The sequence below is a fragment of the Rhipicephalus microplus genome, chromosome 1 (assembly GCF_043290135.1).
Source record: "Rhipicephalus microplus isolate Deutch F79 chromosome 1, USDA_Rmic, whole genome shotgun sequence".
NCBI lineage: Eukaryota > Metazoa > Arthropoda > Arachnida > Ixodida > Ixodidae > Rhipicephalus > Rhipicephalus microplus.
In genome coordinates this window covers 116,136,616-116,163,833 of record NC_134700.1, presented here as the reverse complement: position 1 = coordinate 116,163,833, position 27,218 = coordinate 116,136,616, and the positions used below count along the sequence as shown (strand labels likewise).

General features: G+C 45.0%; 1 protein-coding gene across 1 annotated transcript in view; it reads right to left on the bottom strand.

Moving 5' to 3' along the window:
* LOC119178327 (uncharacterized) overlaps nucleotides 1-27,218 on the bottom strand; it is a 143,422-nt gene that overhangs the window by 80,102 nt on the left and 36,102 nt on the right. Inside the window, exon 2 of the mRNA XM_075887310.1 lies at nucleotides 8,365-8,547. The gene's annotated coding sequence lies outside the window, so the exon portion shown is untranslated. The remainder of the gene's footprint in view (nucleotides 1-8,364; nucleotides 8,548-27,218) is intronic.

The window sequence follows — 27,218 nt, the reverse complement described above, 5'->3', positions numbered from 1 at the left end:
CACGTACTCTGCAGTTAACGGCGTCTGTAGCGCAGGCCTGTCTTCGCATGACCAGGTTGCTGCTGTGTTTGGTAGTCGAGTGAAATTATGGGCGATACATCGACTTTTTGCGGCTTCAAAACGCTAGCACTCCTTCATGATAGCATTGATCATGTTGCAGTCCTTGTATATGATAAGGTTGAATGCATCATCGGCAATGCCTTTCAATATGTGAGCTACTTTTTCAGTTTCTTCCATACCTTTGTCCGCTTTTCGGCAAAGGGCAAGCACGTCCTGTATGTAAGTCACGTAGGAGTCTGATGACGTTTGCGCACGAAATGCCAACTCCTTCTTGGCCGCTGCCTTTCTACCCACAGACTTGCCGAAAAGGGCGCGCATCTTTTCTTTGCACGCATCCCAGCTTCAAATTTCATCTTCGTGGTTCTCGAACCACACTTTTGCTGTTCCTTTCAAGTAGAACAGGATATAGGCTAACACAAGAGTTTCATACCAGTGGTAATTCTTACTTGTACGTTCGTACAACGGCAACCATTCTTCGATGTCGACATCATCTGTGCCTCAGAACGTGCCAGGATATTTTAGCTGCGGAAGGACAACATGTGTTGTTGTAGTCGTCTCGGCGGGAGCCGGTGCCTGGTTTGTCATGGAGGAAAAATCCAAGCGTCGGCCACCGCGGAGCTCCGTCATATCATGTTGTAACCCGCACCACCACCAAAAGTTACGGGGGTGAGGAAATGAATGAACTAAATATATTTACAAAATATACAGGGAAAGTCAGAGGCAGCTGCAGCCAAGATGGAAGAAGAGCAGCAACAACAAGTCAAGTCAAGATTCTTGACTACGACAACACGAGCATGGTCGATTTCATCGTCTTCGTCGTCTATGATGCTCTTTTGTTGCTGATGTCGTGTAACAATATTGAACAAAGTGGGCACAGGTGATGACTGTATACAGCTTTTGAGAGAAATATAGCGAGAAAATACAGTATGGGAAGAAATAGGTAGCAACAAATGCGTTAAAATGAACAAGAGGCTGTGACAGGGATGCCTTTTTTCTATGCTGTTTTTCATGCTGTACATGGTGAGGATGGAAAAAGCGCTGGGAGATAGCAGCGTTGGGTTCATTATGTCATCCTAACAGCCTTGCGCGATGGTTGAAGAAAATGTTCTAGGTCTATTTTACTTAGACAATATTGTCTTATTTGCGGACAGTCACGACGATGTACAGTGGCTGGCAAATTTATGCTGAAGGGTAGGCGAGGCTCTAGGACTAGGATTTAGTGCAACAAAATAAGAATTGATGGTATTCAATGATCACGAAGATCATGCGGTCTGAATACCAGGCCAAAAAATACCGAGGGTAAGCGAATACAAGTACCTCGGAGTATGGATAAATGAGGGAGATATATATATGGACGTACAGAAACAAAAACATCAGCAGCAAACGGAAAGAGGAATGCTGCAATAATGAAGCACAGAGAATTGAGGATAAAATAAGAATGAACTCCTTCGAGGTCTGTGAAAAGGCTTACTTTTGTGAATTCAGTGGTGTGCATGATGTCATAAGTGTCATTAGGAATGAATGTAAATCAAAGAACTGTGGGACACCTCGCGTTAGCGCTCACCGGAAGACGACGAATGAGGCTATAAAAGGGGATATGAAATGTACAGGCTTTGAAGTAAGGGAAGCTCAGGGCAAAGTGAGATTTGAAGACAGACTTGGAAAATAAAAGGCGGGTAGATAGTGTTTGTATAGGAAAAGTGTGGACAAAAACTGAAGAAAAGTCACTACGAGGCTCACCAGTGAATATACTGCTGGTACTTTGGGTGACACGCCAACAAGCAGTATCAAGCGGAACGTCAGCGGGGTGGAGAGAATTTATTGCATGACAGAGAAGGAAAACTCTCCGGCGCTCAGTATACCGGAAGAACTAGAACAAAATTAGGCCGGAGAGGTTTTTTGATAATTCAAGGGGAAGCGCTTTATTGTTCGAAGCGAGGTCGCGTAGCTTTAGACTACATAATTGTTTTGAAATGAGAGCGCACTACTTAGACGCGGACTGAAAGACAGGGACAAGGTTTTGTTTCTGTCTCTCTGTCCGCGTCTAAGTAGTGCGCTCTCATTTCAAAACAATCGTGTATCACCAACTTACCCAATAAATCATGTTTAGAGTGCGTAGTCATAAAGCGAAGCTCAATAAAGAGGTAGAACAGTGTGTTTCAACGAAGAGGAAGAATAATGTACACGCTGTAGGGAAGCTAAGAAAATGATGGAACATGTTTTGATCGAATGCAGCGATAATCACCCTGGTATACGTGTGGGTACAACCTTACATGATGCTTTGAGTTTTAGGGACAAACATGAAAAGCTGAACACGTCTGTGATCGAAGCATGTACGAGACGGTTAGAGTACTGGTGGTAGAAAAGAAGGAATAAAGGACTGAAGTTGTGAGAAAGTGAGGACAGTCTGCCTGAAGAGGTAGAGATGTAACATAAATGTTTTTTCTTGCTATAAGATCGATTTATTCGAACTAGATATTACGCCAACATAAAAAGAAAGTTGTCTTTTCATTTTTTCTTGTGTGCCTGGTCACACGCATGTCGCCACCCTGTTATGAAGGAGACGCTCACAGCATCCGTCCGTCCGTCCGTCCATCCATCCATCCATCCATACATCCACACATGCATGCATGCATGCAAGACCCAGCTGAAGAAGCTTTGGACACAGCTGTTGAATCGACAAAGTGTTCTGAGATAAAAAGTGAACGTATATTGTAAATTGTGTCCAAGTCGGGCGTATAGTCTCAGCAGCGCGTGTCCGAAAGTTCACGCTGCTTTTCATCTCAAAGAGACTTATATGAGCAATAATTGGCCACGTGTTATGACAGCTTTCAGCGCTGTATAAGCTTGAGGTTTACTTCCACCGAAACGAATGCTTGAAAACTGAAGACCGGCAGCGTTAAAGTACGTGTTCAACAAACTGATAACATTCCCCGACGTTTCAGACGGACCGCGATGGAGCGGAGTCACCGTCTAATGGCCACTGGCTGAAGCGAACCTATAGTGTGGTGTGTATTGCTACCTGCGTCGTCTGCTAGTCACATAAGGCTGGTACGTGTGGTCATTTGCGTCGTCGAAGGGTGGTTCGTTCCGTTCTGTTGAACCAAGTTTAACTTTTTTAGAGACACGTGTGACTTTGCTCGGCTGTATATGCACTGCCTGCAATAGGATCAGTTCGGGCACTTGCCGAGAGTGCTGCATATCGTCGTCGTACTCTCCATTGGCCAAGAGGTGTAGGTGGTGCTCTTTACTGAAAGCACACATTAACGTGCACTTGGCATCGTCCCAAGCTGGAGGAATATTAAATATTGTGTGAATGCAGCGTTTCAGCGATTCAGTGGTAAATGAAGTTTTGCAATGTTGTTAGGTATCTAAAGGCACTGTTACATGTCCCACGAGTTTTATTAATGTCAGTCAGAACTCTTTGTTGTACGGTTACCGTTTCACTGCAGCAAAATTGTTCTGCCTAGTAAATTCTGCACTTTGGTACATAAATTGACCCATTAAAATAACAACAAATGGGCCACTTGTGCATCGGGATTGTTTTTATCTACGGGAATCTCTGAAAGAGGAATGTATGAAATATTTCCATGAGAGGCGTACATTGCTTCAAGCCTTCACCATACGCAATAAAAAAGTTTCGAAGTACTCATTCTTAACTTCACATATATCGAAGGTGGTTAGCGTTGGCATGGCTAACAGATTAAAAAAATATACGTGTATTAGTATTGGCATCAAAATCAATTGTTTCTGGGCAATTATGGGCGCGCCAACAGGACAATCGATTAAATTTACCGCTTTCTTTTTCAAATAAGCTCTATATAGCGCAGGCTAAGATTTTTTTACTTAAGCTCCGTAGTCCCCGTAGTGCTGACCCAGCTCAAACTTTTCAAACTCTTTAATAAATATAAAGATATGACGTCATAGGCAAATCAAGTTTATTGTGTGGATTGATTTGCTTCAGTTTTCTCTGTTCTTTCTTTATGCGAAAACCGCAGGTGTCTCATCAAAAACGGATATTAACCACGGGCGTCCTGTGTCATCAGCACGAGTTATGCAAAAAATCATGGCGTGATTATGTCACAGGTGAATAAAATTTGTGAAGTCATCAGGACACCATTCGGCGTGTGTTCTATGATTAGGCCATCGCCTCATCAGAAGGAACCATGAATGCAAAGCAACTATCAATATGGATAGGATAACTAAAATAACGGTGGGGTTCTGCAGAGATCTGTACAATAACCGGTATAACCTCGACTATAATAAAATAACTAGCGGTAAACCAGAAGCCATCCAACCAGTAATGACAGAAGAAGTCAGGAAAACCTTGGAAATGCAAAGAGGTAAAGCTGCTGGTTAGAATCAGTAACATCAGACGTGCTGAAACACGGAGGACAGATCATCTTAGAAAAACTTGCTACCCCATTAACGAAGTTCTCCTAACGGGTCGGGTACCACAATCTTAGAAGGTTGCTAACCTCATCGTAATCCAAAAAAATTGGACTGCAAGAACTTGAAGAATTACAAGCCGATCAGCTTCTCTCGTTCGTATACAAGCTATTCACAAGGCTAATTGCTCACAGAATCAAGATAAAAGTATCATTAAATCATCCAAAGCAACAAGCAGGATCTCTAATAGACTATTCACAAATCGACCACATTCAGGCTATCAATCAGGTGATAGAGGAATGCTCAGAATACAACTAACCACATTACATAGCCTTCACTAGTACGAGAAGGCGTTTGATTCAGTATAGGGATATCAGCAGTCATGCCGACACTGTGGAATCAGTGTGTCGACGATACAATATAAACACCCTGGATAAAATCCACAAAGGATCAACTGTCACTATAGTGCTGCATAAAAAAGTGACACAATACCAATAAAGAAGGGTCTAAGACAACGGGATACAATCTTCGCAATTCTATTTACCGTGCACGTACAGGGGGTTTTCAGTGACCCAGAAGGAGAATAGCTAGAGATAAGAGTAATGGAAAGTACCTTAGTAATCTGCGCTTCGCCAATGACATTGCATTGGTGAGGAACTCAGGGGACAAACTGCAATTCATCATTACTCAATTAGACAGGAAGAGCAGAAAAGTAGGTCCTAAACTAATCTGCAGCAAGCGAAAGGATTATGACAACCTCGGAAGAGAACAGTGCTTTGATATAGATAGCAGTGCACTTGAAGTTGTAAAAAAATACGCATTTCTAATTAGGACAGGTAAATGCCGTGAAGCCAAACCAAGAGATTGAAATAACTCGAAGAATAAGAATGGTGTGGAGCACATTTGAAAAACACTCTAAAATGATGTCTGGTAGAATGCTACTATCCTTCAAGAGGAAGGTATATACCAGCTGCGTCTTGCCGGTACTTAGCTGTGAAGCAGAAACCTGGAGGCTTACAAAGAGGGTTCAGCTTAAATTGAGAACTACACAGCGAGCGATTGAAAAAAAAATGATAGCTGTAACCTGAAGAGAAAAAAGGAAAGCAGAGTGGATCAGGGAACAAACCATGATGAAGGATTTCATAGTTGAAGTGAAGAAGGGGAAATAGACACAGACCGGGCATGTAGCGCGCAGGCCGCATAGCCGATGGTCAATAAGGTTAACTGACTGAATTGCCAGAGAAGGCAAGCGATTGAGCGGGAGATATAAAGTTAGTTGGGCAGATAAGAAGAGGAAGTTTGCGGGTACAAAGTGGCAGCATCAAGCAAAGTGGCGAGTTGAGTGGAGGAACATGTGAGATGCCTTTGTACTGTAGTGGGCATAGTCAGGCTGATGATGATGATGATGATGATATTACTGCAAGGTTGAGTAACAGCGGCTGAAATATCAAGCGCTTGGCAGACGCCCGGCGCTTGGACGCGGCTTCCACAGCGGAGAAAGCCTCGCGGAGGACGTGACACGGAAGTTCAACGCTAAATGCTCCCACTACTCTCATGTTCTCGCACGGCGCTTTGGACACTCCCCCTATTCTACGTCACTCTAGCCGCAGAGAAACACGCTGCGCGCCCACAATCTCCAAGGCCACAATTTCAAGTTGCATAGTCAGCGAGGCCGCCGCTGAAGATCACCACGGGTTCGCACTCTCATTCGCGGTCACACTCTAAATAAGGGACGAGTTTGAAGAGACAGGAAAGCACAAAGGAAAAGTGCTAAAGGGCGGCGAAATGCGTGTGACGTAGCTTCTTTTTCTCTTGCCATCCTTCCCATCCTAGTTTTTAGCAGGCTTGTAGGGAGAGAGGACACAGAAAGCAATTACAGGGTGCCACCTATTGCTCAGCGTACTCGACCGATTCCGAAAAAATTGCGCGGCCGTCGATTGCTGAGGCAATCGACATCTTGAATAATACTATTAAGTGGTAACTTCTGACACTGTATACTAGAAACACATTACAAAATCAAAAGGTGGCGAAATGTTCCCGTAAAAAAGCAGCGTCATGTAGATTCTAAATGACGATAATCTGACTTATAACGGCAATATGAGCATACGAACATCAGAAAAGATGAATATTGGTCACTTAGAAGGACAGAATGAATACCAAGGCAGCAGAGACGCCGCTCAACACACTGGAGTTAGCTAAGTTATGCTTTGAAATTTCGCAGGCATTAGTTGTATACAGCACTTGAAGACAGGTGAAATAAGATATCACGTGCACAGGCCTTGTAGACACAAAGTATGCTGAGTAGGACAATAACTATGAGGATTAGCATGCTAAAAAGCTTAAGGCTGATCCAAGTGCCTGTTTGCAATGCTAAAAAACGCTTTCTTCTCCCTGAAGCTCTTGTTCACTGTGATTCTAACATGAAAACGCGTACATAGTCAACATAATCGACTGCCTTTATTGTAACCTGGATTTCCCTACAATCGAAGTTTTCCTCTAAACATGAACTTACCTGCAGATGACCTTTTGAATTTCATCAGCGCCTCGCCGCGCCGCTGGTCGTAATGCATAAGTATATCCTAGACGTGAAAACTTTTGCTCGGTGCAGGAAAGTATCTGTTCTGCTTGACACTCATCCCGCATATTTTGTCCACCCAGAAATTGCGTTGAAGAATAAGGAAATTGCTCAGTTAGAACTATTGAAACAGTGAATCGTTATTCAATTTTTCAAGAATATATGCGAACAAGTGCCTCAGTCACAACATAGGATGAATGTCTAACATAGCAGCAATGGTAAAATTGCAACCTTTATAATATACCATCGATTGAATCACCGTATATGAAAACTGTGAGTCATTCCCCTCCATGAAGGCGGATGAAGAGTTAGTCTTCTATATATAATAAGTGTTTCCCTCATAGAGTTTTAGGAATAGGATGACAAGTAACATTTGAGTGCATGGTGGACAACTTCGAGGGGGTGCAGCCCACGTGACATCACTTTCTTCACTTTAAATATAGCTAGTAGACCGCACAACTGATACTACCAGTGCTTTAAAACTTCAGGCCTTCAGACAGCTACTGTACTGCACCGGAACGATGTCTTCCTGCTTTATTATGCACGGCTAAAAGGGCTTTTTATTTTGTCAATTGTGTTACAATATAAGATTGTGATGGTGCTTGTGGCTAAACGTTAAGCTGAAAAAAAACGTTACCTAACATAGGCCTCTAGCACCATGCAAGCATTCATCGCCCATACATTCACATGCGCGAGGTAAATATTTTAGAAAAAGAACTAGTACTCATAGCAGAGATGACATGCAGACAGAGGTGGAATTCCATAACATAAAAATGCGACTAGAAGTTAAAACAACTCAAATCGTATACAGTAATAATAGAGCAATAAATTATACACAAGCAATAGCACAAAACAGAATTACTGAGCTTATTACTGATCAACGGCAATGGAATTAGAAAACACAAATTGCAACTCCCAAATAAGGAAATAAGTAACAAATAACAGAATGAAGCTCTCTATGGGTAAACATTAAAATTGTTGTTTACGAGCACCATACTTAATAAAGTATTTTTGAATGGGTGATGGCTGTCAGCGCGATATATGCAGTAATGCATATTATTAAATCTACGGGAGTATTGAAAACCCCCATAGTATTGGAACTACACTCTAAGTTAGGTGCCGGATAATGAACGGCACATAGGCGGTGAGCCCCTGCGTACTGACTAAAATCCTGTCTATAGGGAGCCCAGCAATAAAAAATACCCGTGACATTCACGTAACATGGAAGTCACGCATACAGCCGGGAAGAGCAGGCGTAAGAAGAAAACAAAAAGAAAAAAATGGAAAGAGCCGCCGTCTCCGTCGCACCAGCCTGGCGCCAGGAGCCGGCATCAACTCACGCAGAACCGTTTAGCACAGACGTGAGTGCGGAAAAAAAAACGCCCTCCTCCCCCTTCTGCCATCGCCACGCCAGCTGGGCACCCGGCGCTGGTGTGACGTTCACCGTCGCCTCTATGCCTTGGCTTTTGTGCCTCGCTGTTTCGTCCCGCTGTCTTGTGATGGTGGTTTCTCTACAAGATGGTCTGAGAGGGAAACATTTTTCAGTGCTATGTGGCACACTTTATTCAAGATATCATACATATCTCTGCATTTGGGCATACACTGGGATGTGCACTCCCATTGTTACTCTTTTGACTTCATTAAAAGAGTACAAACAACTTTCCGTTCATCAGTTGTCGAGGTATGACACTGTGTCATGCACTAAATATAAAAGTAATAGTGCATGCGTGACAGCTTTCTGAAACACTGGCCTATGTATGTTGATGTTCATGTTACAAGTTGTACTCATGATTTTAGGAAAGCATGGCAAAAAATAAACAACCGGAAGGCCGCGAGACAGAAAAAATATCAGAATTGAAAATATATCGGTCGATCTTTGATTAGTGGTTGCATAATTTGATGATGAACGTCAAGTACAGAAGTCATAAGTTTGGTGCAGAAGTCAGCAAAAGAGCCTCGTCGCGGTGGTATAGTGGCTAAGGTACTCGGCTGCTGACCAGCAGGTCGCGGGTTCAAATCCCAGCGGCGGCGGCGGCTGCATTTCCAATGAAGGCGGAATTGTTGTAGGCCTGTGTTTTCATATTTGGGTGCACGTTAAAGAACCCCCAGGTGGTCGAAATGTCCGCAGCCTTCCTTCACTACGGTGTCTCTAATAATCATATGGTGGTTTTGGGAGGTTAAACCCCACACATCAATCAATCAGTAAAGGTCAGCAGGAGAGCGTATGTCACCGACATTTGCTTACCCTTTTGAATATTAAGTGCACTTCTCATATTCCAGCATGAATTTGTAACAGTGAACCACGGCCACTAAAACCAGTGTATTGCTGTGGAGATAATGTACCAGCTATAAAAATCCCCATTTTCTAAATAGAAACTGATAGCAGTAAGAATAAATATTTTGAGGTTCGTTCTGCAGAAATTCTTGATTCCAACTGCACGCCAACGTTCGCGAAAGAGATGTGCAGAGGGATTATTTATTTGGAGGAAGACCGACCTGTCCGTCGCTAATTTGTGTACGTCATACTTGACCTTGGCGCGCGTTTCGGCATTCTCTTGAACAGGGATGTGATGCTGAATAAAGGTAAGAGTAGCCACTCCCAATAAATAACATTAGTTAACGACTGCAAAAGAGTAAAAAGCACTCTATATAGCAAAATAATGCGCATAAATTCTAATTGAGGAAATAACTAATTGGTAAAATGCTAAAAAGGTGTCCTACCCCAGCGTGCAGCTCACGGCAGTTCGCGCGTACGAAATGCAAATATTAGAGTAGGCACGCTAAAATACCCATGCGACGTTTACGTGCGAAAGGCCATTGTCCTCAACAGCTGGGAATAGGCCGCTGTCACTGAAACGCGTGTACCTCCCGACAAAAATCAGCCAAATTGCTCCCAGCACAGTACGTGCAAGAAACATACGCAGGTTTCGACAGCCGAACACAGCCTCGTCCACGAATTTCGGTGAGCGTAACACCTGCAGTTCACGGGGAAGCACTAAAACGACGCACAAACACACGGTAATCGTTCTTGCGGAACGGCGCACCATGAACCGAAGCCGGAGCCGAAAGCACTCACCGTGGTTGTCTAGAATTCATAAAGCCCTACAAACTATTCGCTGATCAAATGCATTTACATGACACAAAAACAGTTCAAGGTTCTGAAGACAGTTTGCAAAAACGCACTTAATTGGTAGATATATACACGCAAAAAGATTCGCCGTCATGCGGTGGCGCTGTGGTGCAATGGGGGATATCAAGGGAGCGTACGATAACGTGAATCAAGAGGAATTGTGGGAAATACTGGACACACTAGGCGTGAAAGATGTATTCACTAATCTTTTAAAGGATATTTATAAAGGTAACAATGTAATTATAAAGTGGAAAAAACAGGTATCCACGCCTGCAGAGGTAAAACGGGGACTTTGGCAGGGGTGTCCTCTCTCACCCCTATTATTCATGATGTACCTACAAGGATTAGAGGCCAAATTATAGAGAAGTGGACTGAGCTTCTACCTCTCTTTCGTCAAACAAAGAAAACTTATTGAACAGGCACTACCAGCATTTGATGTACGCATATGATATAGTGCTAATGGCCGGCAAAAAAGAAGATTTGTAGAGATTGGTCGACATATGCGGTAATGAAGGAGAGAGGTTAGAGTTCCGAATCAGTAAGGAAAAATCAGAAGTCATGATTTTTTATGACAATGGAGGTAGTGAGCCTAGAATACAGGAGGTCACGCTAGAGATAACAGATAAATACAATTATCTGGGCGTATGGATAAGCAATGAAGCCGAGTACCTAAGGGAACACGAAATATACGTGACGAATAGAGGTAACATGGAATGCAGCAGTAATGAAAAACAGGACACTGTGGAATTGCAACAGGTATGATGTTGTGAGAGGAATATGGAAAGGGGTCATGGTTTTTGGTCTGACGTTAGGCAATGCAGTCTTGTGCATGAGATCAGAAGTTCAAGCAAGATTAGAAATTAAGCAACGCGGAATAGGTAGGCTTGCCTTAGGAGCTAACGGGAATACACCAAATCAGGGAGTAAAAGATGATATGGGATGGACATCAATTGAGGGCAGGGAAGCTAGCAGCAAGATAATATTTGAGAAGCGATTGAGAGAAATGGGGGAGGAGCGTTGGGCTAGGAAGGTATTCAGCTACTTGTACATGAATTTCGACTCAAAATGGAGGAAGTGAACCAGAAAATTGACTGGTAAATACTTAGAAAACAGCAGGGTGCCAAACCAAAAAAATATTATCGGTTAATAAGAAGGTGAAGGAAGCTGAGACCGATATGTGGAGAATTGGCATTATTAATGAATCCGCACTAGAGAACTATCAAACTTTTAAGCAGGAAATTACCAAGGAAAGTATCTATGATAATACTCGGTGTAGTTCTCTACTGTTTGAGGCCGTGACGGGAGTATTGCGAACCAAGACATATCGGGCCAAATACAAAGGGGCGGACACGGTATGCAGTGCGTGTGGAGAGGAAGAAAATACTGCCGAACACTTCATAATGTTCCGTAAAGAACTTCAACTTATAGTTCAGGATGATGGCGCAGAGTTTTTCAAAGCACTGGGGTTTGGGGACAGGGAGGGCAAAATAGACTTTAAACGGGTAGAATTAACTAGATGGATGTTATCTGATTGGTGGCTAAGGTCAAGTTATGAGTGAAAATTAAACCCTTCACTGAAAAGTACGAATCCTCAACGTCACTTTTTGAAGAGAAAAAAGAAATCTAGTTTTCGTTTCATTAGGTATTACGGCTTGGTGGCGCTAGCCACCACCTGATTTAAAGGGTATAGCCTGATCCATCCATCCATCCATCCATCCATCCATCCATCCATCCATCCATCCATCCATCCATCCATCCATCCATCCATCCATCCATCCATCCATCCATCCATCCATCCATCCATCCATCCATCCGTCCATCCATCCACCATCCATCCATCCATCCATCCATCCATCCATCCATCCATCCATCCATCCATCCATCCATCCATCCATCCATCCATCCATCCATCCATCCATCCATACATACATTCATCCATACATACATTCATAAGACATCTGCTTCCCGTGCATGTGGTGCCGAGTTCAATTCCAGGGCTGTGCTTTGCATGATAATCTCGCAAATATCGGTGATTGTGATACTAATGGTTTTCTGATTACCTGTAGTCATAATATATGCCGAATTCTCAGCAAAAAAGCGCTCTGAAGAGAGTGAAGTAATACTTTTTTTTCCGCCACGCATCCAGGCCGGGCCGCCTACGGAAAATCACGCCAACTACAAGCCGTCTCTCTCGAGGAAAAATTTGACCTTAAATTCCGGCTATTCTGAAGGCCGGTTTCTCGCAACATGGGCCGGTTTCTCTGGCCGGTTTCTCGGCAACACGGCTATGGAGCCGCATAGAAGCGGGGATAGTTTGACTTGATTTCCCGCCTGCGTGCCTGTAGACTAGCCAGGATTTGACTTAGAGAGTATAATCCACAATCTGGTCGGGTCTTTAGCATAACGAATGCCGAATGTCCAAAGTGATACCGATGGAAGTATTGCTATAAGTAGACAGAAATCTTTCAGAATCGGCTTTCATGATGTCATTTTTTGAATCGAAATTGCTGTCATCCATTTTTGCGACTACTGTTGTAATGAGGAGAAAACACTTCGGTCACTCTAGCTCACATAGATGGAAGACCGCTGACGGCAGACATCATTTTGAAATTTGGTCTTGAGAGGTTATCATGGCCGAATGTAACTATTGCAGTGCTGGAATTCTTTAACACACCAGACTTGTACCAGTAGCTATAGCCCAATGGCGTTATCGTCTGTGTGAGGGGTTCGACATTGTGCGTGCGTGCTATCTGCGTATTTCTGTTTTGTTCGGAGTATATCTTTACAGCTCCCCACTCCTTTCCCCAGTGTAGGACAGCATACCAGTTCTGTACTGGTTCACATCCCTGCATTTCCTTTCTCTCTTGTTTCTTGGTTCCTAAACTTTCAATGCACACTAACATCTACAGTGCAAGTACATGAAACACTTAGCAATCACGTATACGCTTCAATAGTAGGGATATCTGTACATCTGAGCTTTACCCCAACACATACATGAAAATATATACTGCCACCTGTAGAGCCAATCTAAGTCAACTTTGTAGCGCAGGATCTTAATTACCGTGTAGCTTGTAACCGGATTTGGTATCTTACTTCTATACAGCCCAAAATTTCCCCAGTAGATATGTAGTTACATAATGTTACTCCATAAAAAGTTTGCTTTATGCACACTGCAACCTTTTAAAGAAGTAGTAGCTTAGAGGCATCATCGTCAGCCAGAGTTAGTAAGGGGTATGCAGAGCAGAGCGTTGTTGTGGGCTGTGTGTATATGGGTGCCGCAAAGCGCATAATCAGCTCCTGTGCCCCATTTCTGATCAGTCGGTTCCACGAAGGGAAAGCGGATGTCCAACGCATGGGACGAAGGGCGACCCGGTTGTTCACACAGTTGACGTGCAGAGCCATCAAAGCCGACGCCAGTTTTCGGTAAAAGGGGATAGCCGACTAGAAAGCGTGTCTAGCAAGAACAATGCGACGAGTGCATGGTCGTCCGGTTTTAAGTTGATTGTTTGACATTCACGTGTGCCCTTTGAGAATGCCGTAAAGGCAATGAAGTAGCTTTATACCTGGGCCGACTGAGTGTTCTTGGGATGGTGGGGCGCCTCACTGTCGCATGTAGTTGCACTGTCCGCGACATATGGGTGGCATGCAAAATAAACCATTATGGCTGTCTAAAGGATGACCGCGAGCGAGTAGGAGGGTATAAAAGTGCGCCGTAGAACTTGTTTTGACAAATGTAACCACATCAGGTCGCTTTTATGCAGCGGTATCGAGTTCCACATTGAAATCAATCAAATCAAGTGTACGCAAAATGAAGGGTGAATCAGTGACAAGTTGCCAAACAACCATTCATATGGTGGCCAAAATGAAGAAGCCTCAGCACAATTAGCGAGCATCGATTACCATTTCATTCTTCGCTGCACTGATTCTCTTGTGTCCGCAGATGTCAAGCTGAGTTTCCTTGATCAGAGGCTGCGACGATATACACCATTTGCGGCTGCCATGTCACTCTGTACCAATTAAAAAGCAGCTGCATTATTTCATGTGTTGTGACCCAGCTCGCGCATTTGTCTTGAAAGGCCTCATGGGCAGTTGACAAAGACGAAAGGAGTAGAAATGCATCATATATGCCATACGCAACGCTTTGTCACTCTCGAAAACAAATTGGTTGAAGCTGCATGTTGTCAAAGAAAACGGTTATTTTTCGATAGCTGGAAGTTTGTAAACTAGTATAATTTAGACCTTGACAATACAAAGCTGTTATTTATTTGACTTATCATGCGAATAAGACTCGTGATACACTGGTGTCGGTAATTTTCTAAGAACGTTATTGCAGTCTTGTTAGCAGAGACTTGTAAGCAAGTTTATTGGGTTGGGTGGTTGTCTGAAAGTAGGAAGCGCTCATGATATACTAACTTATGTTAGCTTGTATAAACCATGATATTAAAACACAAAAGGTTCAACAAAGAGAACTTTGTGATATCGTGCAGCTGAATTCTGAAGGGTGCTCAAAGCAGGAAAGTTGCGCTAAAGCATGCAAAGGTAGTGCCCGCGCACATAAGTTTTTTCTTTGCAAATGCGTGATTGTACTTTCCTTTCCTCCCAACTCTGCTTCCTAAAATAGAATTTAATCAATTGTATTAAGAGATATAGAGAGAAATAAGTTTTTAATGGCACAAAGAGGTCAATGAAATCATCTTATCCGTGGTTTGAATGGCGGGGTACAAAGGCACGTCACGATCGTTTCGTACTAGGTAATCACTACTGTCTGAACACGGTGGTGAGTCGACGAAAGGAGGGACTTCCACGCCTCGAGGGAGGAAGATGGTAGTATAGTTTCTGGAGGCGCCTGCATGTTACCAAATGTCACATTCTCTAGGAATGCGAGGAGAACCCTATACCGAAGCGTAGTGAAGCGGCGTAGACTTGCCTACAGATATTCACACATCAGATTACCGCGCATTTCACAATGTTATATCTCACAAGAAAGAATATGAGACTACTTTCGCTGCAAATCCAGTTTGTGTTCCGCGGCACGGCACCAGTATGTTGGATACTACCAATAATTCACGAAAAAGGCTAACCAAAGCTCTCTGCCTGCATGACAGGTGTTGGCAGGGCGCGCACTAGCCATGCAAAATCACTGCACCATTGGCTGATCCCTGCACCGTTGGTTCCTCGAGGCGTTTTTTTTTTCTTTCAGTTTTGTGGCGCGACCGTCTATGGAGAGAGCGAACTGTCAGTGGAGAAGGTCGGTCGGTGTTCTCCCGCCTTTAGGGCGGTTTTTTTTTAGGGAGCGACGCTTAGTGTGCGAGCTAAGTGAGCCTAAGCCTGGAAACTGCTGCCGATACTGGTGACAGAAAGAAGCGTCTTCTATTTCCTTTTTTTCTGCTGATAAATAGCCACTCATATATATATATATATATATATATATATATATATATATATATATATATATATATATTAGTGAAGAGGATGAGTGCTACTAGGATAGGCAGGGGGTATCACTCAGTCTGTGAAGAGGACGACGTTTGGTTGGCTGGGTACACAGGCTGGTTCCGCCATCACCACTTGACTTGTCGTGACCGCTCTCCTGTTTAATAAAAGAGCGCTACTCTAAACCGCCTCATTTTAATTGGTGGAGGTGCTGGGTAGCTCCTAATCCTGGAATCGCGAAACCGTACGTTACAACCAGTTGCTACAATGTCCACGAACGACGATGAGCAGGCGGCCGCCTCGGCTGCAACTACTGCAGCTCCTGTATGTCTCGACTCCTTTCGGTAACGCGATCCGTCTACCTTCAGTGGAACCGAAGACAAGGACGTGGAAGACTGGCTTGACGAATGCGACCGGGTGAGAGAGCACCACAAGGGGGGCGATGCACACAAGCTTACTGTCGTCCAATATTATTTGACCGATGTCACCAGTTTGTGGTACCGTAAACACGAGAGAGACCTCCCCACCTGGTCGGCCTTCCGAATGGCGTTTGCGGACATGTTTGGCCATCCAGCGCTTCGCAAACTATGGGCCGAACAGCGCTTGCGCACTAGGACTCAGCAGAATGGTGAGAATTACACCAGTTATATCGAAGATGTGGTCGACCATTGGCGGCGTGTCTACTCGGACATGACAGAAGCCGAGAAGATCAAACACATCTTGAAAGGCGTGACTGACGACGCATTTCAGATGCATGTCACTAAAAGCTCGCAAACGGTAGCCGAAGTCATCCAATTTAGTCAGAGTTATGACGAGCTCTGAAAACAGCGTGACACCACTAGTCGTGCCAGCGCGCCATGTGCAACAATCTCCACGTTAACGTTGGCTGGCACTGCTATAGACCACACCAGTTTGCTTCTCGAGATCAAGCAATTTGCACGAGAGGAGTTCGCACGCCAGTTGTCCTCCGTGCCTTATACCCCCGAAGGTGCCCCATATACTTTTGCGCCATCAATACAGCGAGTATTTGAGGAGCAAGTGTCCGAGGCGCTACCAACAGCTCACGCACCACCTGCGGCTGCTCTGCTGACCTATGCCGAAACACTGAACGGAACCCGACGTACGCCTGTTGTGAACGCCCACGTTTCTTTGTCGCGAATGCCTACGTCCACGCACCCCTTTGTCGCACCGACTGAGACTATGTACCAGGCTGCCCGTCCTTTCTCCCAACCACCACCACCACGCTTTCAGAACGCTTGGCGCACTCAAGACAACCGCGCCTTCTGCTTCGCCTGTGTAAATGCGGGTCACGTGGCGCGATTTTGTCGACGGCGTGAGTTTTTTCTGCGTGACGACGTCCGGCCCAACAGTTATGATTTCTCACCACGACTGGAGCCCGCTGAATCTGGCGAGCCTGCCACCATGGACACATTTTCACCTCACCGGAACTTCAACAGACACCGGTCACCTTCACCTCAACGCCGTTCCATTTCCCCTATGCTACGTCGACCTCTCCCTGTCGCGGAGGAAAACTGGGAGCCACAGTTTTGGGGCAAGAACTGCGGATCTTTCGAACTCCACAAGACGTTGTTTTTCGCCGTCCAACGTCATTGCTGTCTCCGTTGAAGGTATACCTGTTTTTGCATTGGTCGATACTGGCGCCGCAGTGTCTGTAATGGCTGAAAACTTAGCCGTCAACTAAAAAAAATTATGATGTCTTTCACGACTTTGTTTTCAGCACTGCGAGCGAGAAACGAATTCGCCCTTTTGCTGCATGCAAAGCACGTGTCGCTATCGCTAACGATATTTATGTCGTCGAGTTTGTAGTGCTCCCGCTGTGCTCCCATGACATTAAACTAGGCTGGGACTTTCTCTGCACTCATCAAGCCGTCATCAACTGTGCTCGCACCAAAGTGCAGTACGCGCCGTTATGCGAAGCTGCTTCACTCGACTCGCCCCTTTCACCTGCAAAAGTTTTCGTTGCTGCCGACACTTCGATACCCCTGTTCTCATACGCCCTAGTTCCGCTTTCTTGAGACGTCTCTAGTGGCTCAATTGCTCTTTTTACGCCTTCTGAAACCGCTGTTCGCCGCAAGTGCTTCCTGATCTCTTTCGCCGTTCTGAACATTCACGATGGATCAAGAGCAATTTATGTTTGCAATCAGTTTCCCTCACCTTCCAAGTTACAGTGTGGAGAGTGCCTGGGGTTTGCCGATGACCTCGAGTGCACGTGTTCCTCGAGTGGTCCCTCGAGTGCACGTGTAGTTCCTGACCACTCGACTACGCTACCTATTGACGCTGTTGATTGCTGCAAGTCACCCTGTTCCCCATCATTCACCGACACAATTTCACGCTGCAACGACACCAATCTTACGGTCTAGCAGCGCGCCGACATCATCGCCCTCCTCGAGTGCTTCTGCGGTAGCTTCGCTCACCAGCAACTGACTTTGGGCTGTGCTTCCACAGTATCTCACCAAATCGACACTGGCCTTCACGCTCCTTTACGTCAGCGTTAGTATCGCGTATCGGCATCTGAGCATCGTATAATCGCGGAGCAAGTTGACGACATGTTAAAGCGTGGCGTTATGGAGCCCTCTGACAGCCCGTGGGCCGCCCCAGTTGTTCTAGTCAAGAAAAAGGATGGCTCAAGAAGATTCTGCGTCGACTACCGCCGGTTGAATAAGATCACGTGCAAAGATGTTTACCCGCTACCCCGCATAGACGATGCCATTGACTGCTTACAAGGCGCGGAGTTCTTCTCTTCACTAGATCTGCGCTCAGGTTATTGGCAGGTTCTCATGGCTGAGGTTTATCGACGCAAGACGGCTTCCGTTAGCCCCGATGGCTCATACGAATTGAACGTTATGCTATTCGGGCTTTGCATTGCGCCTGCCACTTTCGAGCGCATGATCGAGAACATCCTCCGTTGCCTGAAATGGCAGACGTGTCTGTGTTATTTAGACAACGTCGTAATATTTTCAAGTGACTTTTCAACGCTTTTTCAGCGCCTCCAGACAGTGCTTACTTGCCTCAACTCCACTGGTCTACAGCCCAACCTGAAGAATGCTGCTTCGGTGCTCGAAAACTACTAATTTTGGGCCAAGTTTTATCTAGAGATGGCATTCTTCCGGATCCAACGAAACTCCGTGCCGTTGCCGAATTTCCCAAGCCGAACACCTAAAAAAACTTCGCAGCTTCCTCGGCTTATGTTCATATTTTCGTCGTTTTATTCTCAACTTTGCCTCCAACACATCGCCCTTGACTGACCTTCTTGCCGGCAACAGCGACCTTTCTAGTTGGTCGTAAGCTTGTGATGATGCATTCGCCACACTCCGCCATCTTCTTATGTCACCTCCTATACTGCGAAATTTGATCTTTTTGCCCCGACGGAAATACACACGGATGCTTGCGGAGTTGGTCTCAGTGCTGTGCTCGCCCAGCGCAAACCTGGATTTGATGAGTACGTCGTCTCTTGCGCCAGCCGTGCACTCACAAAAGCAGAAACCGACTATTTAGGCACCGAAAAACAGTGCCTAGCCATAATATGGGCTATAGGCAAGTCTCGACCCTATCTTTACGGGCACCCATTCATTGTGGTTACAGATCATCATGCATTATGTTGGCTCTCCTCGTTCAAAGATCCCACCAGCCGGCTCGCCCATTGGGCGCTTCGGCTACAAGAGTACGACATTCACGTCGTTTACCGGTCTGGGCGAAAACATTTCGACGCAGACACTTTGTACCGATCACCTCTACGTTGTAGTGACAAGTCCCCGTCTTCGCCTGCCCCCGACATATCTGCACTAAGTGTCAGCGAAATGCTACAGGAGCAACAAAAAGATCCTTGGATCGCTTCACTTATCAACTTGTTGAGTCGAACTTCCTCGCAAAAGTTTCCTAGAGGTACGCGCTGTCAAATAGAACACTTTGTTTTCAGAGATGGTTTGCTACACAGACGGAATTATCTCTCTGAAGAACGCTAATGGCTCCTTGTTAGTCCCAGACGTCTCCGCTCAGATATTTGCCTCCTTCACGCCGACCCACAATGCGCCTATGCTGGAGTGTTAAAAACATACACCCGCCTGTCCCACCGCTACTACTGGCGTGGAATGTATCGCTTTGTTCGTCGCTACGTACGTTCCTGTCTCGCTTGCCAGCGACGGAAGAATCCCACTCCAAGTTCTCCAGCTCTACTACAACCAATACCTTGTCCTGCCCGACCGTTTGACCGTGTTGGTATCGATATGTATGGACCTCTTCCGATTACAACGGCTGGAAATCGCTGGGTAATCGTCGCTATTGATCACCTTACGCGCTACGCAGAAACGTCACCACTCTCTTTTGCGTCAGCGAGTGACGTCGGTAGTTTCATATTTCATCAGACCGTTTTACGTCACGGTGCACCACGTGAACTCCTTAGTGACCGAGGGCGTGTGTTTTTGTCCGATGCTGTCGAATCGCTTCTCAAGGAATGCCAAGTCATTCATCGCACCACCACCGCGCATACTCCTCAAACTGATGGCATTACAGAACGATTCAACCGTACATTAGGAGATATGCTGTCAATGCACGTCGCAACTGACCATTCCAACTGGGGCAGTATTCTCCCTTTTGTAACACACGCGCATAATACGGCTGTCCAGCAACCAATGGTTTCTTTCCATACTTCCTCCTTTATGGTCGCAAGCCCTCTTGCACGCTAGACACTATCCTTCCTTACCGCCCGGATGTTGCTGCGTCGACGACTATCTCAAAAGCCGCTAAATACGCGGGAGAGTGTCGTCAGCTTGCCCGCTCCCTCACAAGTGCTGAACAGAAACGCCAAAAACACCACCGCGATAGCCCGACGCCTCAGGCTTCCTATGCATCGGATGACCCTGTCTGGCTTCGCCTCCCTTCAACCAGCCCTGGCCTTTCAACGAAACGGATGTGCAATTACAACGGCCCTTACCGCGTGGTTAAACAAACTTCACCCGTCAATTACATAGTGGAGCCGCTTGAGCAACCCCATGATCAACAACGCCGTGGGCGTGAGACCGTCCACATAGACCACCTAAAACCGTAATACAATCCCTCTATTGTCTCCTGCCCATGGGTCGCCAGGATGGCTGTTTTCCGGAGGGAGGCAAATGTAGTGAAGAAGATGAGTGGTACAAGGATAGGCAGGGGGTATCACACAGTCCGTGAAGAGAACGACGTTATCTTGTCTGGGTAAACAGAATGGTTCCGTCATTACCACTTGACTTGTCGTGTCCGCTCTCTTGTTTTATGAAAGAGTGACACTGTAAAACGCCTCGTATTTATATATATATATATATACATATATATATATATATATATATATATTATGCCTTAAAAAAGACGGGGTTCCCGTCGAAACGTCGGCCCAATAAACAGTTATGTGAAAGCTCATCTACTTTCACATTTATAACCTTGCGGCAACCGAAGTTATTCTTCTGCATATAAGCCTTATATATATATATATATATATATATATATATATATATATATATATATATATATATATATATATATATATATATATATATATATATATATATATATATATATATATATATATATGGTTGGGTGAAATTCGATGGATCCGGTGGAAAATGCGGTAGAAAAACAGGTCGACAAACGGGTGAAAAAACACTAGTTTTACTAGCGTTTTGGCAGGTGCGCCTGCCTTTGTCGGATTGAATGGTTACACATGGCACACAGGGCACATATATAAGCCGCTTCTTTGCGTATCACTCGGCTAAGTCATTACCAGTAGTTTAAGAAACATGATTTTATATCACCAAAGGTACGTGGCTATAGTGCATATACCGCTGAAAACGCGTATCAATACACAATAGGGAATTGGCATGTATCAGATACCCTACAACTTGTAAGGAATGCAACAGGTCTGCAAAATAACAGACTGTGCATGCAGTAGCTCCCTTGGTCATACGTTCTGCGGGATAATCACAGTCTAAAACATTCAGTAACCTTTACAAAAGAAAAAGAAGTTTAGAAAGATAAACAAAATCAGAAAGCAGGCAGAGCAAAATTAATGCGAGTAAAATGGTGAAGCGACAAAGGCCACCTACATTATGTGGGTAATATTTGACAATAGGCCAACATCGTGCAAAAAATAAACTCTTGTCAGTAAAACAAAAAAGCGATTTACTAAGGCAATATGCAAGTAAGCGTTCCCGGGCTCTCGTTCATGCCGGCAGATAGTGTTTTGAATTCATAAATTAAATATGACTCTTTTACTTCGCGTTCATGGTGTGATTTAAAACCCAATACCAGTATTGTAGCTATCATGTTACTAAATGAATGACCTGCCTCGGTGACATGCCTTGACATCGGTAAGTTAAGAAGGGCATGCACATGAGCTTTATGATTATTTAAACGGTTTCGAAAAGCAGTTTCAGTATGACTTCTGTATTGTACATGATAGATTGAGCATTCTAGCAAATATACGTCATTTGCAGTATCACAAGTGAAACCGCCCTGAATTTTGAACTTGAAGTTCGTCGCAGTACTGGATGCTAGTGTTGTTGTGGTCATGTGTGAACACACTTCACAGCGGGGCTTTTTACAAGGACGGTCACCAAGCGTCTGGACGTTATTGCTCTGTCTGGTTTTAGAGGAAGTTATTAAATCTCGCAAATTTTTGCCTCGTCTGCACACAACACGTAGTGGTTCTGGAAACGCTTTTGCAAGGTGTTCGCTCTGCATAAGTATGTTGTGGTGTTTACGGAAAATAGATGCCACGTCAGGTGCCGATGCGTTATGGGTTAAAACCAGGTTAACCTGTGAATGAATTTCAGGATTTTTCTTGGGCATGCATAGTGCTGTACGGTCTTGTACGTTGGAACGCCTTAATGCGTCATCGACAAACTTGGGCGGATATTTCTGTTTAAGAAGTGCAGTGCGTAGCTGGTTACAGTTATTATGAAAGTCAGATTGCTCAGAGCAAATTCGCTTAAAGCATAAGGCCTGGCTGTAAGGTATGCTTGATTTGCAGTGCCTTTTGTAGCTGCTTTGAAAGTGTAAATACCTCTGTTTGTCAGTCGGCTTGCGGTACAGTTTAGTGCTTAATTTTGCATTATCGAGATACTGTGACATTGAGAAAGTTAATGGTCTCGGGTGAATATGTGTGTGAATGTGAATATTGTAGGGTGAGCATTATTAAAGTCCGAAATAAAAGACCTCCTCTCCATGTGGCCAAATTAAGAATATGTCGTCAATAATTCTTTTATAATAAAAAAGGTTTTAGCGAACGACCCGACAAGAATTTGTTCTCAAGGGATCCCAGAAATATATTCGCATAGATTGGCCCGTTCTTAGTACCCATAGACGTACCACTTACTTGAACATAATGCACACCATTGAATTCAAAGTTGTACTGAAGAATCATTTGAAGCACTATAGCTATAGTCGAGCTATCAATGGACTAGTCGAGAGCGGAGTGATCGTAAGCCTCAACCACGGACCTTATACCAACCAAGTGTGGTATGCTTGTGTAGAGAGACGCAACATTGAGAGTGACAAGGAGAGCGTTGTTAGGTATAATAAGGTTGGTAATATCGAAAAGGAAGTTGTTAGTACCTCGCAGAAATGACTGGAACGTAGGGGGTATCTGGTTTATCAGGCTACCTACGTAACGCGACAAGTTTTCTGTCACGGTACCTATGCCGGAAACAATCGGGCGACCAGGATTGTTGTGTTTATGGATTTTCGGCAACAAATAGAACCTGCTAGCTGCCGGACTAAAAGGTATCAGAGAAGCTGCCCTATCATTTAGATTTTCTCTTTAATTAGTTTTCTTATTGTGCCGTCTAATATCGCTTTATAATCCTCAGTCGGATCGGCCTCGAGTCGCTTATAAAAACGACCTATCATCAAGCTGACAGTTTGCTTCAGCAATACATTTGGTCGCGTCCAGGACAACGATGGCACCTCCTTTGTCCGCAGGTTTTGTTGTGATGTCAGTGCGTTCGCCAAGGTTTGCTATAGCTTTTATTTCTAGGGTCGATAGGTTTCGACGAAAAGACTGGGGTTCAATAAAGCTTGAATGATATCTTGCTGCACTGCTTTAATAAGCATGGCCATGTGTTTGTCACGTTGTGACCCCGGTGTCCAACGTTTAGCCGAGGGTAAAGCGGTTGGATCGTCGGCGGGAGTCGGCTGATGGAAGAAATATTCGCGTAGTCTCATATTTCGTGCGAAGTTGTCTAAATCCTTGTATATCTGAAATTCATTATTGTTAGCACTGGCTGGACAGAAGCTTAAACCACGGCATAATAGACTGAGCTCTTCTTTATATAGGATAGCAGTTGAAATAATAATAATGTTGTCGGGTGCAGGTCTACATGTTCTTTTCTTGGCCGAAGATGGAGGCGTTCCGCTTCGAAGTTTTACACCATCTCTGAGCAACTTTTTGCGCTTCTGTGCGTTAAGCTCGGAACGATTCCTTTGCTCATATGCTCTTAGGGACAATGATTTTTCGGGAGAAAGGCTAAACTGATCGAGTAGTTGGCGCTCCCTCTTTATCAGGGATTTCAGGGAAGATTGTCACAAAACGAGCACTCAAAAGGGGCGCGCCACCAAATTCTCGCGACGAAACGCCGGAGTGACGCCGCGAGGCCAACGATAAAAAAAGAAGAAAACAAACATCCAAAGACCCCGCCCCCCCCTGGCGAGCGACTCTCTCCCTTCGGAAGCGTGGGTTCGCCGACGAACCTCCTCTCATCGGCGCCCGAGCAAGCCCCCGGATGTTCTAGACGGAAAGGGGCGTGGTGATACCGGGTTGAGTCATCCGTCGCGGGACGGCCCTCGTATCTTCTCGACCTTTTCCCCAGCCTTCGCTGCGCATCGCGCCGACGAAATGATGAGAACTTTCTGGAATCTCGCGCGGAAGGTATTTAATCGAGCAGCCGGGACGAGAGAGGAGGAGAAGACGGAAGTTAGCGCCAGAGCGCGTAGGGATTCCGCCGTGTAGTCGGCGAAGGTTTTGTCCGTAGAGACAAAGCAGGAGAAGAAGATGATTTCCACCTGAAGGGTGACGACTCGAGCTAGAGGCAAGAGTGTGTGTTTACCGCTATCGAGCGAAAACGCGTGGCAACAGCTGCGTGTGTGAAGCCGACGTGTTTCCGGCGAAGAAGTTTGAAGCTTGGAGAGTGGCCAATTGAAGACGCGAGGTTTTCTGGAAGAAAAACTTCGGCGAGGTTTTCCTGGAAGAGAAACTTCGGGGACAGCGGAACGACAACAACGCTGTACTTTGAGTGAGTGATTCTCGGAAGAGTATCATCCAGACTTTTGTTCCAAGACCTTTGGACTGAATAAGTTTTCGAACTTTTTTAGTCTTTAAGGGTCTTGGTTGTTCGATGCATGCGACTGCATTGTAGTGCGTATTGTTGTCTGTGTCCGTTGTTTCGAGTGTGGCTGATTGTAATGTGTAGTACATTGTTTGATTGTTGACATATTGTATGCAACTATTGTGGAGTGTGCATTCTTGTCTATTGTTTTCAATCTGCCAATATTGATAATATAATTTTGTTTTGTTGATCAACTCTCGGCTCTGACTTGTTCTTTGGGCCACAGCCGGCGTCCGCTGGCGCGCCAAAAAGGACCACTTCTAAATTGTCCACGCTTTCGTGGTGCGGTTCGGGGGGCCGATACTTGGAATTAGCCCGGCGATCGCCTCCCGAATTAGCAGGACTTGTGACAAAGATTGATAATGGTTTAATACAATGGTACTAGCTCAAGTTAGGCGTTCTTTAAGGTGTCAAAGCACTTCCTCGCGTTGCACTTCGATAGCTTTGATGTTGCTGACTGTAGACAGAGACTTGAACCTCTAGGCAAAATGGAAGCCGCTGAATATGCTTCTAGAGTAGACACATCTAGCTCGTAACGAACACGTTTCTCGACAGACTTCATAAATATTTGAAACTGCTTAGAACACTTTGAAGTCACGATACTATTCGACAATGAGTGCTGCAGTCAATTATTCGAATTTCTTTAAATAAAACCGAATAATTGACTGCAGCAATTCCTTTCCGATATTACCAACCTTAATATAGCTTACAACGCTCTCCTTGTCACTCTCGATGTTGAGCCTCCCTACACAAGCATACCGCACTTGAATGGTATAAGGTCCGTGGTTGAGGCGTACGATCACTCCGCTCTCGACAAGTCCATTGATAGCTCGACTATAGCTATGCTGCTTGAAATGATTCTCCAGTACAACAACTTTGAATTCAATGGAGTGCATTATGTTCAGGAAGGAAGGAAAATAAAGGGAAAAGATCGGCAGGGAGGTTAACTAGCCTATAGGCAGCAGGTTTGCTACCCTGCGCATGGGAGAGAGATGGGGTACATGAAAGATATCGAGCCGAGAGGGAAGAGAGAAACACAGCACATTCGGCAGCCCACACGCGCACACTCAGTCATAGTCCAGTCTTGTCTTTCGCGGTGTGTGACATTGCTATTACAGTCGCTTGTTCAAGTCCGTGTCACGTAGGAATTTCAACAGAGCTTTCGTCGCCTTCTGTTGCATTGTCTACATTATGTTCAAGTAAGTAGTACCTCCCACATGCTTACGTCAAATAACTCACGGCCCTCAGTCCCCAGCAGCTGCGAAGCAACTGACCACGGCAGCGGTCAGATCTGCAACGCAGCAGAGGATGCTAAGAATCTCTGGATCCGAACAGGCCGCCATTGGAACCTGAACTTGGCAACGTTTAACGCTAGAACCTTATCTAGTGAGGGAAGTCTAGCTGTACTATTCGAGGAGCTAGAGGGCGTTAAATGGGATATAATAGGGCTCAGTGAGGTTAGGAGGACAGATGAGGCCTATAGGGTGCTACAGAATGGGCACGTCCTTTGCTACAGGGGCTTGGAAGACAGAAGAGAACTGGGAGTGGGGTTCCTAATTCACAGAAACATAGCTGACAACATAGAGGAATACTATAGCATTAATGAAAGGGTGGCAGGTATCGTAATTAAACTGAATAAAAGATACAAAATGAAGGTAGTACAGGCTTACGCGCCTACATCCAGCCATGATGACGCTTCAGTTGAAAGCTTCTATGAAGACGTAGAATTGGCAATGAGTGAGGTAAAAACACAGTATACTATAGTGATGGGCGACTTTAATGCAAAGGTAGGGAAGAAGCAGGCTGGAGACCAGGCAGTAGGAGATTATGGCATCGGTACTAGAAACGCCAGAGGAGAGCTACTAGTAGAATTCGCAGAACGCAATAATTTACGGATTTTGAATACCTTCTACCGAAAACGAGAAAACCGCAAGTGGACATGGAGGAGCCCTAATGGCGAAAATAAGAACGAAATAGACTTTATAATGAGTGCACACCCTGGAATCGTTAAGGATGTGGAAGTGATTGGCAAGGTGCGATGCAGTGACCATACAATGGTACGGTATCGAATTCGCCTAGACTTGAAGAAGGAACGACAGAAACTGATACGCAAGAAGCCAATCAATCAGCTAGCACTGAGAGGGAAAGTACAGGAATTCAGAGTGTCGCTGCAGAACAGGTACTCGGCTCTTAGTGAGGAAACCGACCTTAGCGTAGATACATTGAATGATAATCTGACGAGTATCATTACGGAGTG